This window comes from Schistocerca gregaria, chromosome 8, assembly GCF_023897955.1.
Source record: "Schistocerca gregaria isolate iqSchGreg1 chromosome 8, iqSchGreg1.2, whole genome shotgun sequence".
NCBI lineage: Eukaryota > Metazoa > Arthropoda > Insecta > Orthoptera > Acrididae > Schistocerca > Schistocerca gregaria.
Window position 1 is genome coordinate 251,137,893 of NC_064927.1, and position 18,392 is coordinate 251,156,284.

Sequence of the window (18,392 nt, forward strand, 5' to 3'; positions counted from 1 at the left end):
ACATTCCTGGGGTCAGATACATCACATGATCACACTGACAGAACCACAGGCACACAGACACACAGACACAGGCAACAGAGCATGTACAATGTCGGCACTAGTACAGTGTATATCCACCTTTCGCAGCAATGCAGGCTGCTATTCTCCCGTGGAGGCGATCGTAGAGATGCTGGATATAGTCCTGTGGAACGGCTTGCCATGCCATTTCCACCTGGCGTCTCAGTTGGACCAGCGTTTGTGCTGGACGTGCAGACCGCGTGAGACGACGCTTCATCCAGTCCCAAACATGCTCAATGGGGGACAGATCCGGAGATCTTGCTGGCCAGGGTAGTTGACTTACACCTTCTAGATCACGTTGGGTTTCACGGGATACATGCGGACGTGCATTGTCCTGTTGGAACAGCAAGTTCCCTTGCCGGTCTAGGAATGGTAGAACGATGGGTTCGATGACGGTTTGGATGTACCGTGCACTATTCAGTGTCCCCTCGACGATCACCAGAGGTGTACGGCCAGTGTAGGAGATCGCTCCCCACACCATGATGCCGGGTGTTGGCCCTGTGTGCCTCGGTCGTATGCAGTGCTGATTGTGGCGCTCACCTGCACGGCGCCAAACACGCATACGACCATCATTGGCACCAAGGCAGAAGCGACTCTAATCGCTGAAGACGACACGTCTCCATTCGTCCCTCCATTCATGCCTGTCGCGACACCACTGGAGGCGGGCTGCACGATGTTGGGGCGTGAGCGGAAGACGGCCTAACGGTGTGCGGGACCGTAGCCGAGCTCCATGGAGACGGTTTGCGAATGGTCCTCGCCGATACCCCAGGAGCAACAGTGTCCCTAATTTGGTGGGAAGTGGCGGTGCGGTCCCCTACGGCACTGCGTAGGATCCTACGGTCTTGGCGTGCATCCGTGCGTCCCTGCGGTCCGGTCCCAGGTCGACGGGCACGTGCACCTTCCGCCGACCACTGGCGACAACATCGATGTACTGTGGAGACCTCACGTCCCACGTGTTGAGCAATTCGGCGGTACGTCCACCCGGCCTCCCGCATGCCCACTATACGCCCTCGCTCAAAGTCCGTCAACTGCACATACGGTTCACGTCCACGCTGTCGCGGCATGCTACCAGTGTTAAAGACTGCGATGGAGCTCCGTATGCCACGGCAAAGTGGCTGACACTGACGGCGGCGGTGCACAAATGCTGCGCAGCTAGCGCCATTCGACGGCCAACACCGCGGTTCCTGGTGTGTCCGCTGTGCCGTGCGTGTGTTCATTGCTTGTACAGCCCTCTCGCATTGTCCGGAGCAAGTATGGTGGGTCAGACACACCGGTGTCAATGTGTTCTTTTTTCCATTTCCAGGAGTGTATACGGCTGCTGCAGCGGCACACCGCGAGCGGCCTTGTATCAACAACACACTGATTCAGTTTGTGTTAGACACTGCAGTAACTTGGCATGTAGAGGCATACAGCATTCTGATAGAGTCAGGATAGCGGCTTTACTTTCAGCAGGCCATGTGCAGTAACAAGTTGCCTATCGGTTACATGTCACCACTCAGAGTGGTGTGTCTCAGGTATTATGAAAGTACTGAGAGACGGGAAAGACATCAAGCTTGAAGGATTGCTGCGTCACAGATAGGTATAGACATGGATCTGCGGTACGGACGCGCCACTGGCGTGGCGAGGCATGGATGCAGGAAGTAGTGTGGCGGACAGAGTACTCTGTGTGGGTGACAGGCTGTGAGATTCCGTCTGCAAGGGCGGAGCAGCGACGTGATCTCGCAGTCTCCCAGGTCCGAGGCTGTACGTTGACACCGACCGAGCCACCCTGGGTGGGCCACCGGAGCTGCTGAGGCTCAGCTACAGCGACGGCTACTGGGTGTCACCCTTCGGTGCTCTACATGGCTTCCGTAAGCAGTGCTTAAGGGGACAGCCAGCTGCTCTCTGGAGGGCAATCGCAGCGCTTCCGGCTCGGCCGACACACACTGCGGGACACGCCACCTGGACGAGGACAGGAGCTGTTACGCTCATAAAATCTTCTTCGGTTGTCAGCCGAGTCAATGCGTTGTTCTATGGGCAACGTTTCAACAAGTTTCTTGCCTGCCATCTTCAGGTGAAGTGTCGGGTACACGTCTCGTCCGGATCTTTATAGCCGCTGGGCCACGGGCTCCCCTGCGGGTGCAGGGTCCTGGCGTCTTCTCTCGGCGCGGCCTGTTTATTTCATCCACTGCTCTACAGAGTCTTAGTGTCTTCAAATTGAAACGCGTGTTCTTCACTGAGGCAGTGCTCCGCTACCGCAGATTTTTCTTGTCCGAGGCGAACGATTCTCAGATGTTCAGAGACGCGTTGTGTGATGCAACGCTGCGTCTGTCCAATATATTGTTTACCACATTGACAGGAAATACCGAGATACCTGGTGTTCTTAGACCCAAGTTGTCCTTCATTGCGTCCAGGATAACTTGGGTCTAAGAACACCGAGTTCCTCAGCATTTCCTGTGAATGTGGACAGACGCAGCGTTGCATCACACAACGCATTCTAAACATTCATGGTGGTGTCTGTTTGTTCTATATCGTGTCTCCCTACTACTTTCGCGCAACGACGCTCTGAGCGTGTTTTTTAGGGAATTGACTAGTTTGAACCTGGGACCTGTTGCTGGTAAGGAGACGCCAGACCACACATGACATGTAGAATTGAGAAGAGTTCAGTGAGACTAGCGATGATATAACCAAATACTAAATGATCTCAGCGTCAGCTCCACTGCACTCCCTATAAAAGAATCTTAATACTAACTAAATTTAGTGGAAAGGGTTCAAGGCTTTCCTATTTTTAGTTAGCTGGTAAAATAACGTCGAAAAAGCAGATAAGTTTACCATTGGAAATTTTATTCTACTCACAAAACATTGTTTATAAATTGCACTATTGATAAAATGAAGTGTTTTAATAGAGGATGGTGAAAATCAACAGCGTTCAACAAAAATGTGAACGAATATTCTATGAATGAGTTTCCAAGTTCTAAAATGGATCGAAGGATGACCTATGCCATATCACATCTATAATCTAGGTTTAATTTAAGTTTCACAAAAGAGAAAACTATCAAAATGGTCCACAGTGACCCTCAATTATCTTTAATAACTTATCTAACTTGTCGTAAATTACAGTGGCCGATGTGGCTTCTCAATAACTATATAAAAGAAAAATCATCGCGTTTCAGATCTGTTCTTCAAGTGGCAAATGTGAACACCATGAGCTTTAATTAACGATCGACACTAGTATTACGCAAAAAGGAGGTGTAACAGATGAGACTTCTGCAGTTCTGAGTGAAGCCTTACGCGCTCAAAAATGCGGCATCATGTGCGTTCATTACCTTGTCGGTGTTTAGGCAGCGTCAGGGCAGCGGCGGGCAGCACAGCTCCGCTCACCTCGCCATCTCGGAAGCAACTCTCACCTAACTTCTCCTTACTACAATTTACCGAAGTTGGTTTAAAAAAAAAACTATCTGGCTATGTTTTCATCTGACCAATCAGGGTCTCAATGTTAACCTTAAGCTCCACCTACAAAAATTCTGTCTATCCAATGAGAAACGTTATACTTTTCGTGGTGGGGCAATGTTTTTAAAGTTTGCAACGTAACAGAAACGCTAAAGAGTCTCACGCTAAAACCTGCAGCTGGTGTGGTCCTTTTAGCGTTATTGTAAGATCTATACTGTTCTTCTGGAGGACTATCTTTTAACATGGGCTGGGGAATGGTCCTAATGTAACAGACACTCGAAAAAGCCTCACGCTAAAACTTGCGGGTGGTAGTGGCTTTTTTTGTGTTATCGTGAGATCTATACTGTTTTTCTGGAGGGCTCTAGCTTTTAACATGGGTTGGGTGGTGGTCCTTGACGTAACAGAGACGCAAAAAAGTCTCATGCTAAAACTTGCGGGTGGTAGTCTTAGCGGTAGGCTGCCGACGTGGGTGTCCAGTCTGTCTCTTATCGTAGGGCCTTCTAGCTTAACAAGATTCTGCTCTCGGCTTCTGTTCTCGTTTCTCCCCTCAGAACTGCGTCGGTCTCATGGTGGGAAGGTACGACATGCATTTAGGCATTCTTGTGTTAGTCTGTCGTATTCCATTTGCTCACTCATTACTCTTATTACATTGGTTAATTTAATGTCACGATTTATTCGGAGCTCTGTGACATACTACTGGATTTGCTTATCATGTCAGGGTTTTCATGGAAGGTGTTGGATTTGCCTGACACCTTACATATCACCACCCTTCGAACTTAATTTTTGCACTGAAGTTAGACAATGACTGAATCGTTGTCTAAGTCAGTCAAAAATTATTCCGGTGTCTAAATTTTGTTGCCTACTGTTCAGCCATGTTATCCTGTTCTATGCTAGGTATTACTAATTTATATTTTTATATTCTTCCACATTATAATTAAAAATGACATGAGAAGACTCTTTTTATGCTATTATTAATTTTTAATTATTTTCTTTCCTTATTTAAGTGTGTAGTTTGTTTTTTAAGAAGCTTGTTATCGAAAGTGAGGAGTCTTTCACATCGATTTTCTTAGAAATATTGTTTTTATAAATATAGTAATTAAGTAAAATCTATTCCTAACACATTTTCTAAATATCATGTACAAGTAAAATATTTTTGTTTCTAGACACTCATTTCAACATTGTTACACTAACAAATAAGAATTATTTCCAAGAATTGCTTTGACAAAGAAATATACATACACAAGTATTGAGATATTATCTTAACAAATGGTACAATTGTTAAAAAAAATTGCTTCGATGAAGAAATGTACATACACACGTATTGAGGTATTATCCTAATAAATGGTACAAATGTTAAAGAAAGGGAAAACATCCAACAAGATATATTTTTATTCTTTGTTTTTATAAGGAGGAAATAAGTAAAATATAGTTATTCTTTTATTTTTATGAGGAGAAAATAGGTGGCATATTGTTTCTTTATATACTGTCAATTTCAGAACTAATGACTTGTTTTTATCGACAGTCTATTTTTTTACTTAAGTCCATAGTCAATGACATTTTTTAGTTTATTAGCTGTCTGGTGTGCTTAACTTATTTAGTTTTACACACATTTCTTTTGCACAATTCCTACATCACATAATTCGATTTCACACATTCACACAATCCTATGAATGTTTAAGCATGGTTGGCGAACGTTTTTGCATGAAAGAGATGGACTTGAGCGAGATGGATGTGGGAAAGTATTTGATGTACAGCTTCGTTCATCGTTCCTTGTTGGCTTTGCAAGTGTGTGTTGCTGTTGTGGAGGTCACATAATGGAATGGAGCTGTGAGTGCAGAATCTCGTGGTTTACTGGCTTTGTATGCATGAAAGTCATCGTTATGTGTCGCTGAATGCGGTCGTTTTTCGTTTGTAATACTTCGCAGACGACTAGTTTACAATAGAATAGGGATTTGGGAAGGTATGTCGTCTATTCTTCACCCATCTTCTTTCTTGGTCTCAATCTTTCGAATCTTCTACTTCTGTTCTGCCTGCTTTTTCTCTGCTTCTTACTTGCTTCTTGGTTCTTCTCTGGGCAGGATATGGAAATATTTATTGATAACTAGTCACTTTGAAGTTCTTCTCCTAGTAACAGTTTGATAAATTGTTTGGGCGTGTCATTTTTAATTTGTGGTTATTCTTCAGTTTTGTGCATCAGCGTGCTGTTTAATAGCAGTAGTGTGACTTTTACACATATTTTTTGCCAGCAGTGACTTGCCCAAGCGGTCTTCTCGTCGGGCCGTTTTTTGGTCGCTCCGCTGAGTCGGGAGCGCCCGGGGTTTACAAGCAGTGAAAATCCGGTGTCCCTGCACCCAGTGTCTCTTCTGGAGTCCCGTGGCGTCTCTGCAAGGCTGTCACTGTCCATCCCAACAGGGTTCCACCTAGCGGGCAAATTTATTGCCCACTTTCTATACAAGGGCCTTCTGTTGGTTTCGCTGTCCTTTCCTTTCTCTCGACGCTCCTGGTATGTAGGAATCGTGTCTTGCTGATTACGTCCTTTTCTTTCTTGATACTTCTCGTGTTGCAACTTGTGGGTCGTTGAATCTCTTCCTTGCTGGAGTTTTTACAATGGTTCTTACAATAAGTTTTACTTATAATCATCTAACATATATCTAGTACCTACTTGTTTTACGCCTTCTTAAAATGCTTTAAAAATTTCGGTGCCCTTTCCATGTTACAAACCTAAGATATTTGGAGTCTTAACTACTCAAGAATCCTCAAATTCGTTTTTTACTTTTGTGTAGTGTCGTGGTGTATAACATTTTAGTATTTCATGCTGTTAGACTATCTACACTTTATCCCTTCACCTTAATCTATGGTACTATTGGTGTTATTATTGGAACTACTTTCTTTTTCCCACCTTCCTCTCTCTTCATTCTTCTTTCTCCTGACGATCTTATCTGCAACATAATGTTGAAATATTGTGCTGATTATTTACCAGTAATAAAATTAATCTTCAAACTTGCACTGAAAGTGTTTAACACTGCCAGTCTTAGATAAATGTACCTCTGCTTTATCTCGTAAAATACCCTCTAATTCTCTTTTACTGTGTTCCGAAATACCTTGAACTTCTTGTAATTTTTTGTCGATTTCGTTATGAACTTCTAACATGAGTTGAGGCGATTCCCCCTTTTGTGCATACCATTCTAATTCTTAATCCTCTTTATCTCGCGTCATTCTTAATTGTATGTTTATAACTGGTATTTCTTCTAATTTTAGCTTTTGCTCAAATAGAAGTGTGACATTCCCGAATGTTACGCTACCTTTCCCCATACCTACTTTCGCTCGTCTCATTTAAAAAATCTGCACCTATAATCAAATCTACAGTTAGTTTAGGTATAATCACAAAGTTGGCTTCAATCTTTTGACCTTGGCACGAAAGAGTTAACCTTGTTTGTCTCGTAACTTCCGCAGTATTGTTTCTAATAGGACCTCTTACGTGTTTTCAGAACTGGAAATTCCTTATTGGCATTACACTGCATGAATAAATTTTCTGAGATCGCAGTCAGTTCACTTTCGCTATCAATTACAATATTGACTGGGATATGCTTTACCATGGCCTTCACAAATGGTTGAATTTGAAAGGGTTGGTTCTGTTCTTCTTCTTGCATCAACGAATCCTCCACTGAATCATACATGAGTCTTTTTAGGAATTTCCCTTGTGAATTCGAACTTTCTGTAGGATAAGCTTCGACTGCTACTTCTCTCTCTTTTATTTCCTCTTCTCTATTTCTTCCTTCGTTTACACTTTCTTCTACATCCTCTACTTTTTCCTCATCCTCGGCTATCTTCTCCTTCTTCATCGTTACTTCCACATAATCGCACCTAAATGCACTAATTACCGCTTCATAACTTCCTTCATTATATGCGTTGGGTTGTGTGCCCACTTGTAACTTATTTTCAAATTCAGTCGACTGCGCATTATCCTCATTGAATTCACTTTCCCTGGTTTCCATCTCAAATAGCTCTGCGATATTCATTACTTCGTCCTTTCCTCCTACATTCGTTGTGTATGCCTCTGGTAATTCATCTTCTCGTCAGTATTCTCCCTATTAATTTCGTCCCAACACGACATTTTTCTTTTTTTTTTCTTCGTTTTCATCTGGTCCCTGCGGATTTGTTTCTTCCTGCTTCTCTCCTAGTGATAAGATTTTTACTTCTCTGTTCAAGGTGCTGCAATTGTCCTGGGTCGGTGCGTCATCCTCTTTGGCGTGGGCGCTTAGCTGTCAAATCGAACTTTTATTGGGGTTTGGTGGTCTTACCTCCACGTCTTCTATGTGTATTCGCTTTTCTTGTTCAGCTTGTTGATAGTGGTTTCTTTGTTGATAATTTGTCGGTCTATTGGTTCTCCAGTACCCGTTCCGGTTGTCGTTATTCCCTTTGTAATAGTTGTTGCCGTTCCTGGGTGAATTATAGTTATTGCCATATTCTCTTCTAAATCCATAGCCGGTTCTTTGTAGAAATATATTGTCGTTTCTTGGTGCGAAGTTATCACGTGGTTCGTATGTATTGTTTCTTCGTACTGTATCTTGTGGATTCCACTGCTTTTTGCTTTCGTTTTCACGTTCGCTTCGTCTTTTTCTTGCTTCCTTTTCCGAAAATATGAACTCTAGTTCCCTTAGAATACCTTGAAATGCTTCGAAGTCATTGCCTCCGCGACCTACTAACGATTGCTGGTATTTCAATGGTAGCTTCGCATAATTTAATCAACTCTCCGCAACTGTATGGTACATCTAAGCATTGATTTTTGTTTGCCATTACTTCGAAAAATTTCACGGGACTCTTCTCTCCTGAATTTTCAAAATATGGTTTCTGCAATAATTCGTATTTCACTCTGTTCTGTGCTTCGCTGGACCAATATCGTGAGAGAAACTTCTCTCTGAAATCTTCGTACGATCGGCATGTCACTGCTACATTCTGCATGGTTTCTGCCACTCTTCCTGACATGTGTGTACATATAAAGTCTAATTTGTGTGCTAGCGTCCAGTGTTCTGGTAATCCTACTCGGAATTGATCAATAAAAGTTCGTGGATGTAATGAGTTTCCTTCTCGAAAGTGTTGAAATTTTCTGACTGTGAGGAAATGATCGTTGTCGTACTTCGTCATAGTTCCATATGAAATTCGCGATTCTTCGCCACTTTTGTTTCTGATCATTTCTCCCGTCGTTCTTTCCGGTTGTGTTAGATCCATTGGATATTGGAGTGGTGGTGGTTAGAGTTTAACGTCCCATCGACAACGAGGTCATTAGAGACGGAGCGCAAGCTCGGGTTAGGGAAGGATTGGGAAGGAAATCGGCCGTGCCCTTCCAAAGGAACCATCCCGGCATTTGCCTGAAATGATTTAGGGAAATGACGGAAAACCTAAATCAGGATGGCTGGAGAAGGGATTGAACCGTCGTCCTCCCGAATGCGAGTCCAGTGAGCTAACCACTGCGCCTCCTCGCTCGGTCCATTGGATATTGTTCATTGTAACTTTCGCCAACCCTTGCTTAGTATCGCTGCAGTGGTACGCAAAAATTTTCTTCCATCGGTTGTGAACGTGTAGCTGAATGCATTGCACTGTAATCTTCACGACCTGGCTTTCTATTGTCACGTATGTTACTTTCCGCCTGTGATTTGAATCGCAAATGCGTAATATCTTCGTTAATTGCTTGATTTTCCGGTGATGTCACAGATACGGATGTGGTTGCAGACTCAGTGCTCGTTCGATCCTGTTCACTACGCTCTTCAATGGTTTGAAACAACTCTGTTCGCAATTTCTGAAATTGTCGTTTCGTTTGCGCTTCTATTTTGACTATGCGGTTATCACATCTTTCAGCGCTGCTTTTGTGATACGTTTGTGTACCACACTGTTTTCAACAATTTTACGCGCTGTACCTGCTGTTTGTCTAGTAATTTCGTTTATCTGTTTCTCTACTTTCTTGACTTCTCCGTGGGTGTTGTTACGCAATGTTTTGATCTCGTCCTGAATGTCATTACGCAATGCTTGTACGTCCACTTGTACCTTGCCAATGTCTGTTCTCAATTGGTTGTAACCTGTTATTAAGTTTCCTATTACTTCTCGAGATTCTTTTTCCTCGTCTTCAATATGACTTAGATGTCACTGAATTTTTTTGTTTTGTTCTTTAATCGCACGCAATTGTCTCGTGGTTTCTGCATTTTGTTTCGTTATTTCTGCATTCTGAATTTTAATTTGGTTCGCAATTTCTTCATTTTGCCTTGTCATGGTTTCCGTAATTCATTGTTATAATTATGCCAGATTGGTGGGTCCTACTGCGTTTTCTTCCGACGTCCTACGCTCTGTGTTTTCGCCCAGGTGTTGGTTCGCAACCGATGGCATTCAACTGTGCTGTGACAAGTTTCTGCTCGCATTCCTTGTAGTCTGTGGCGAGGGAGCTCTGATTACTTGTACTATGGGTTCTACGTATTCAAGACGCAAGTTGGAATCCTCATCGACTGTCTCTCTACTTTCCTGCTCCTCGGTCGTATGCTGACCTAGCTTTTCTGTGCCTTGGCGTACATTATCCTCGTTATGGTGCCTTATCTGTCCTATTTCTCGCGATACTGAATCGTCTGTTGTACTGTCCTCTATTCTCCGTCCATTTTCATGCTGGGTCTCTACCTCAATTCGGTCAAGGTCTCTATCTGCCATTGCTAATCCCTTATATTCTGTTTTAAAAGCAATTCACGCGCCCTACTTCGCGTCAACATGCGCTCATACAATCTCACGCGTTTCATAAACTTTGTGTTCACACGACTTGACAAACCATTCACTTACTTGTTGGGTTAGAACCAACTTGTCAACGATGTATCTTCCACCTGTGCGCTTGCATTGGAGAGAAAACTTAATTCTAACAATATTAAAATTCATAACTTAATTCTGCTATTGTCTCTGCCAGAATTCTTACTTTTTCTTGAATACTTTAACTATCTATCGCTGCAGCTACTGTTTTCGACTATGTATAACTTTAAGGGAAAAAAATTTTACTACGAAAATTATTTGGCAGGATATTCTTCTGACCTAGTTAGGCATGTGGTCGACATTCAAACATAGTATTTTACCATCCTGCTGGGTCGCCATTTTCTAAACATTCATGGTGATGTCTGTTTGTTCTATATCGTGTCTCCCTACCACTTTCGCGCAACGACGCTCTGAGCGTGTTTTTTAGGGAATTGACTAGTTTGAACCTGGGACCTGTTGCTGGTAAGGAGACGCCAGACCACACATGACATGTAGAATTGAGAAGAGTTCAGTGAGACTAGCGATGATATAACCAAATACTAAATGATCTCAGCGTCAGCTCCACTTCACTCCCTGTAAAAGAATCTTAATACTAACTAAATTTAGTGGAAGGGGTTCAAGGCTTTCCTATTTTTAGTTAGCTGGTAAAATAACGTCGACAAAGCAGTTAAGTTTACCATTGGAAATTTTATTCTACTCACAAAACATTGTTTATAAATTGCACTATTGATAAAAGGAAGTGTTTTAATAGAGGATGGTAAAAACCAACAGCGTTCAACAAAAATGTGAACGAATATTCCCTGAATGAGTTTCCAAGTTCTACAATGGATCAAAGGATAACCTATGCCATATCACGTAAATAATCTAGGTTTAATTTAAGTTTCACAAAAGAGAAAACTATCGAAATGGTCTACAGTGACCCTCAATTATCTTTAATTACTTATCTAACTTGTCGTAAATTACAGTGGCCGATGTGGCTTCTCAATAACTATATAAAAGAAAAATCATCGCGTTTCAGATCTGTTCTTCAAGTGGCAAATGTGAACACCATGATTTTTAATTAACGATCGACACTAGTATTACGCAAAAAGGAGGTGTAACAGATGAGACTTCTGCAGTTCTGAGTGAAGCCTTACGCGCTCAAAAATGCGGCATCACGTGCGTTCATTACCTTGTCGGTGTTTAGGCAGCGTCAGGGCAGCGGCGGGCAGCACAGCTCCGCTCACCTCGCCATCTCGGAAGCAACTCTCACCTAACTTCTCCTTACTACAATTTACCGAAGTTGGTTTAAAAAAAAAAACTATCTGGCTATGTTTTCATCTGACCAATCAGGGTTTCAATGTTAACCTTAAGCTCCGCCTACAAAAATTCTGTCTATCCAATGAGAAACGTTATACTTTTCGTGGTGGGGCAATGTTTTTAAAGTTTGCAACGTAACAGAAACGCTAAAGAGTCTCACGCTAAAACCTGCAGCTGGTGTGGTCCTTTTAGGGTTATTGTAAGATCCATACTGTTCTTATGGAGGGCTCTATCTTTTAACATGGGCTGGGGAATGGTTCTGATGTAAAAGACACTCGAAAAAGCCTCACGCTAAAACTTACGGGTGGTAGTGGCCCTTTTTGTTTATCGTAAGATTTATAATGTTTTTCTGGAGGGCTCTAGCTTTTAACATGGGCTGGGGGAGGGGGGGGGGGTGGTCCTTGACCTAACAGAGACGCAAAAAAGTCTCACACAAAAACTTGCGGGTGGTAGTCTTAGCGATAAGCTACCGACGTGGGTGTCCAGTCCGTCCCTTATCGTAGGGCCTTCTAGCTTAACACGGTTCTGCTCTCAGCTTCTGTTCTCGTTTCTCCCCTCGGAACTGCGTCGGTCTCATGGTGGGTAGGTACGACATACATTTAGGCATTCTTGTGTTAGTCTGTGGTATTCCATTTGCTCACTCGTTGCTCGTATTACTTTGGTTAATTTAATGTCACGATTTATTCGGAGCTCTGTGACATACTACTGGATTTACTTATCATGTCAGGGTTTTCAAGGAAGGTGTTTGATTTGCCTGACACCTTATAGCATCTCTGAACATGTAAGAAGCGTTTGCCTCAGACAAAAAGAAAAATCCGCCTTAGTGGAGCTCAGCCTGAGTGAAGAACACGTTTCAGTTTGAAGAAACCAAGAGACTGTATGGAGCGAACGTTTTCTGGGACTCTTATGATTAAAGAGGCAGTGGAGATACGGGTCAGTGATAAGCTGGGGCATTAGGTCCCCTGAAGCCAGGGGTTAAGGGGAGAGGGGGGGGGTCTCAACAGGATGCAGGTGCTCCGTAGTAAGGGTTCACATACAGTAGTGTACATTTATCATAGTACCTTCGATTACTACCATAGACCCCATGTTAGACTAGAGGAATGTCTGCCATAGCTTTATACTGTCCCCACTGGGCTCCTTCCACGGTGTCGCCGATTTTTGTGATTAATCTGACTAGCCAATATGTTCTATTGATCCACGGTCCATTCACAGTGATGTTATACCCACCAGAATTGTAATTGACATTATCTCAATGGTCATCTGCTGCAGACTCCTGTGTTCAACAATGTAGGGCGATCGGCATGTTCTGAAACACTTGAGCTTGCATCAGGATTGTGCTCTCTCCTGTTCGATCAACAACAGATCGTATTCGTACACGACCATCGACCTGCTGTAACAAGAAACATGGTTCATCTGACCAAGCGACACGTTTCCTTTGAGCGATGGTCCGATCTTATTGATCCCGTGCCCACTGCAATCACAACAGATAATGTCATTGGATCATTAAGGCGGCACATAGAGAATGTGTGCTGGAGAGACCTATGTTCGGTAAAATGCACTGACTGGTGAGCTCCGAAACACTCTGCTGCTCCAGTATTGTGCTACGACGTCACATTTGCCATAGACCTCTGCCTACCCAGCTTAACAGAGCAGACAAACCTACGACCCCCTTGTTTCGTGATGAGACTTACACGTAGAACACCTTGTCGCCTACACATGGTTTCACCGTCCTCCGACTTTCCACATATTCCCACGACAGCAGTGTTTGAAGAGCAACGAGTTACGCCGTTTCCGAGATACTCATTCCCATCCGACGCGACATAAAATCAGCCCTTTGTGAAAGTTGCTTATATCAGTGTATTACCCATTTCGGGTCCGTATCATGGCTAAAATGAGTCCCCATTTGTCTCCGCTCCGCTTATTTATTTTCTATGGCAATTTTGTGACTGATAATTCAAGTTTACAAATACTTTTAACAATCACTTTCTAAACATAGTAGCGAAAACAGGATTAAATGTGTCAGTTGAAGAAGCATGAGAACGTATTAAAAATCTAATTCCACAAAACATTAAGCAACTAGAAGTTGCGCCAACAACAATTACTGAAATTATTATAACTATAAAATTGTAAAAAAAATCTTACGTTGTGTTGATAGAATTTCAAACAGAATTCTGAAAAGCTGTTCCAACGTAATGTCCTAACGCATCACTGGCACAGGGAATTTTTCCAGAGAGGTTAAAATATGCAATTGTTAACTTTTTTGTAAGGAAGGTGGTAAGAAAGACTTAAACAATTGTCCTCCGATTTCCTTAATGGCATCTATTTTCAAAATATTCGAAAAAATAATGTACTCAAGAGTAGTCTCACACATAAGTGGAAACAGTTTATTTAAAATATCACAGTTTGCTTCCAGAAGGGTTCCCTTAAAAATATCACCAGTTGGGACTTTCGTGGAATTAATGGCTTTATGCAGAGCTGGTGTGAATCACACATAACAAATAGAATTGGAAGGGTTATGCTGGATAATTCTAACAATCTCGGAAGGATAGAGCATTATAGTGACTGTGGAGGAATCACAAAGGAAGTTCCACAGGGTCCAATTTCGAGTCCACCCCTATACCTTAAATAGGTGAATGACTTTCCACTTAAAATTCAACAAGCAGAATCAGTACTTTTTGCAGATGATATGAATTTTATAATACATTCCATTAGAGAGAAAGCAAAGGAAAAGATGGTAAATAATTTTTACAATGAATAATAAAATGGTTCTCAGAAAATGGACTCTCCCTAAATTTTCAAAAAGACCCACAGTATTCAGTTTTGTACAAGAAACAGAGTCTACCAACAGTTTCTGTAGCGCCTCAACAGCAGTCGATAAGTGGAGTAGAAGACTAAAAATTTTTGGGTGGACTTATTGATGGCAACTTAAACTGGAAGAAGCATATTGGTGAGAGTCTCAAGCAAATAATTTCAGTTGCTTTTGCTCTTCTTGGAAACAAACGAATGATCCTCCTGATATATTTCGCATATTTCCACTTAGTAATCACTTACGGAATGATTTTCTGGGGCAACTGATTATTTACAAAGAACGTATCGATTGCACAAAAGCGAGCTGTAACAATAATGTATGGTATTCACCCACGCACCTTATGTAGGTACCACTTCAAGACATCTTAATTGCCGGCCGCTGTGGCCAAGCGGTTCTAGATGATTCAGCCCGTGAATACGCTGCTGCTACGGTCGCAGGTTCGAATCCTGCCTCGGTCATGTAAGTGTGTGATGTCTTTAGATTAGTTAGGTTTAAGTAGTTCTATGTCTAGGAGACATAGGGAAGGCAGAAAGGTGGAAGGAGTATGTAGAAGGTTTATACAAGGGCGATGTACTTGAGGACAATATTATGGAAATGGAAGAAGATGTAGATGAAGACGAAATGGGAGATAAGATACTGCGTGCAGAGTTTGACAGAGCACTGAAAGACTTGAGTCGAAACAAGGCCCCCGGAGTAGACACCATTCCATTAGAACTACTGACGGCCTTGGGAGAGCCAGTCATGACAAAACTTTACCAGCTGGTGAGCAAGATGTATGAAACAGGCGAAATACCCTCAGACTTCAAGAAGAATATAATAATTCCAATCCCAAAGAAAGCAGGTACTCACAAATGTGAAAATAACCGAACTATCAGTTTAATAAGTCACAGTTGCAAAATACTAACGTGAATTCTTTACAGACGAATGGAAAAACTGGTAGATGCGGACCTCGGGGAGAATCAGTTTGGATTCCGTAGAAATGCTGGAACACGTGAGGCAATACTGACCTTACGACTTATCTTAGAAGAAAGATTAAGAAAAGGCAAACCCACGTTTCTAGCATTTGTAGACTTGGAGAAAGCTTTTGACAATGTTGACTGGAAGACTCTCTTTCAAATTCTGAAGGTGGCAGGGGTAAAATACAGGGAGTGAAAGGCTATTTACAATTTGTACAGAAACCAGATGGCAGTTATTAGAGTTTAGGGGCATGAAAGGGAAGCAGTGGTTGGGAATGGAGGGAGACACGGTTGTGGCCTATCCCCGATGTTATTCAATCTGTATATTGAGCAAGCAGTAAAGGAAACAAAAGAAAAATTTAGAGTAGGTATTAAAATTCATGGAGAAGAAGTAAATACTCTTGAGGTTCGCCGATGACATTGTAATTCTGTCAGAGACGGCAAAGGACTTGGAAGAGCAGTTGAACGGAATGGACAGTGTTTTGAAAGGAGGATATAAGACGAACATCAACAAAAGCAAAACGAGGATAATGGAATGTAGTCAAATTAAATCGAGTGATGATGAGGGAATTAGATTAGGAAATGAGACACTTAAAGTAGTAAAGGAGTTTTGCTATTTAGGAAGTAAAATAACTGATGATGGTCGAAGTAGAAAGGATATAAAATGTAGACCTGCAATGGCAAGGAATTCGTTTCTGAAGAAGAGAAATTTATTAACATCGAATATAGATTTATTTCTCAGGAAGTCGTTTCTGAAAGTATTTGTTTGGAGTGTAGCCATGTATGGAAGTGAAACATGGACGATAAATAGTTTGGACAAGAAGAGAATAGAAGTTTTCGAAATGTGGTGCTACAAAGAATGTTGAAGATAAGGTGGATAGATCACGTAACTAATGAGGAGGTATTGAATAGGATTGGGGAGAAGAGAAGTTTGTGGCACAACTGGACTAGAAGAAGGGATCGGTTGGTAGGACATTTTTTGAGGCATCAAAGGATCACAAATTTAGCATTGGAGGGCAGCGTGGACGGTAAAAATCGAAGAGGGAGAACAAGAGATGAATACACTAAGCAGATTCAGAAGGATGTAGATTGCAGTAGGTACTGGGAGATGAAGAAGCTTGCACAGGATGAGTAGCATGGAGAGCTGCATCAAACCAGTCTCAGGACTGAAGACAACAACAACAACAACAACAATGTCTAGGGGACTGACGACCTCAGATGTTAAGTCCCATAGTGCTTAGAGCTATTTGAACCATTTTGAGCATCTTAATTGCGCAGGCACAATACATATACTCGCTAATGGAATTTGTCATAAATGATCCACTAGAATTTGAGACCAACAATGGTGTCCATAACTAGAAGAGTAGAGGGTAAAATGACCTTTATTGTCCATTAATAAAACTGTCAGTGCCTCAGAAAGGATCAATATGGAACAACTAAAATCTTTGATCATTTGCTCAATAATGTAAACTGTCTGACAGGTAGAATACCAAGTGTCAAATCCAGTTCAGAATAATTTGTTCTGGACAACTCCTAGTCCAGTGACGAATTTCTACTTAAAAACTGGTAGCCAAAGTTTAAAAAAGCTGATTTTTAAGTGTATTTGAATGAGTAGTTGTAAAATAATAATATTTTCTTTAATGTTAACACTACTCGTTTATAAATATCCTATAAACGGACTCGCTTCACATCATTTCGATAAAAAAATGTTCAAATGATCTATGGAAGATGCAACTAAGTAACTAACTAGCAACGCCACCAGGCGTCGTTCCATCTCGCCGTGGCCGGTTGTCATGTTTTTATTCTTCAGTGTATGTCAGAGAAGATAAAAAAAATGAGACACATGAACGTAGACTCTTTTCTTGGTATTTCTATCCCGCAAATATTGTTCACGAGAGTAGTGGTGACTTACAAGCTAGACTTGGCAAAGCAGCCTGTGACGCGCGCCATAGTCATAAAACAGAAATATGTACGACCAGCACCAGCGTTCTACTGCGTCTCTCAAACAAATCGGACTTGTTTACTTAATTAAAGTCGACAAAGAGTTCCATCCAGAGCGGTGCACGTGCAGACACACCGGTAATTTACCTCTAGAGTTGGTGCGCAGAAGAACCTGATGGGTTTCTAGTGTGTCCACATGAGCTCTTTGATATAACGGCGGGTAAACACAAGTAAACTGCACTCAGTCACTGACAGCTGCTGTAGGTACTGTATGAAACTGAATATATAGCATTTCAAAGGCGAAAATGAAAAAGATAGGTCTTGTGTAGGGCAATGCTGTATGTATTTGCCCGTCGGCAAACTGAAGTGTATGCTGCAATCGTTTTATGGTTCTCTCTTGCCGCCTGTTAAAGAAATGAACGGTTAACAGAAACTTGCACTTGCCACGGGATTGTTATTCTGAATTCTTTCTATAGATGTGACAGTTTCTCGACTCGGAATTAATTTGCCAAGAACTATACACTGAAGAGCGAAAACATTATGACCACTGCCCACTACCAGATTAAACGCCGCCTAGTGGCGTTGCTAGCGAGTGACGCGGCGAGGAGAGTGTACAAATGGAGCAAAGACTAATGGGGAATCATTCTAGCGACGACATGGTTCTGGAACGAATCTCTATCTAAAGCGCACATAATATTCACGTAAAAAAATCTTTCATTCCCCTTACCGCCATCAATATGCTGAATCTATATCTCCGTCTAGATAGGACACACAGTAGCGACCACCAGAAACTCATACATATACTGTGAAGTCTGTTGTATAAAGGCTGGGTCGGCTCCCCTCGGCACAACGGCGTCACTGTTTCTGGCCCCCTCATGCTTGCTTGCTTGTTTCTACACCCATCTCCACACTCTGGGATTACAAGAAAACATCTATTTTCAATTAGTTTGCCAGAATATTATACCATTTACTTCTCGATATCAAGCACATAGCAATATCGCTTGCATAGCGATATCGTTTAACCCGTTTGATTCCGAAGATGTAGACTGGAAATTATGTCTCTAGAAACACGAAACTTTATCGAGATGCAGTTTGCTGTATATCACTGAGTAACTAGAAAC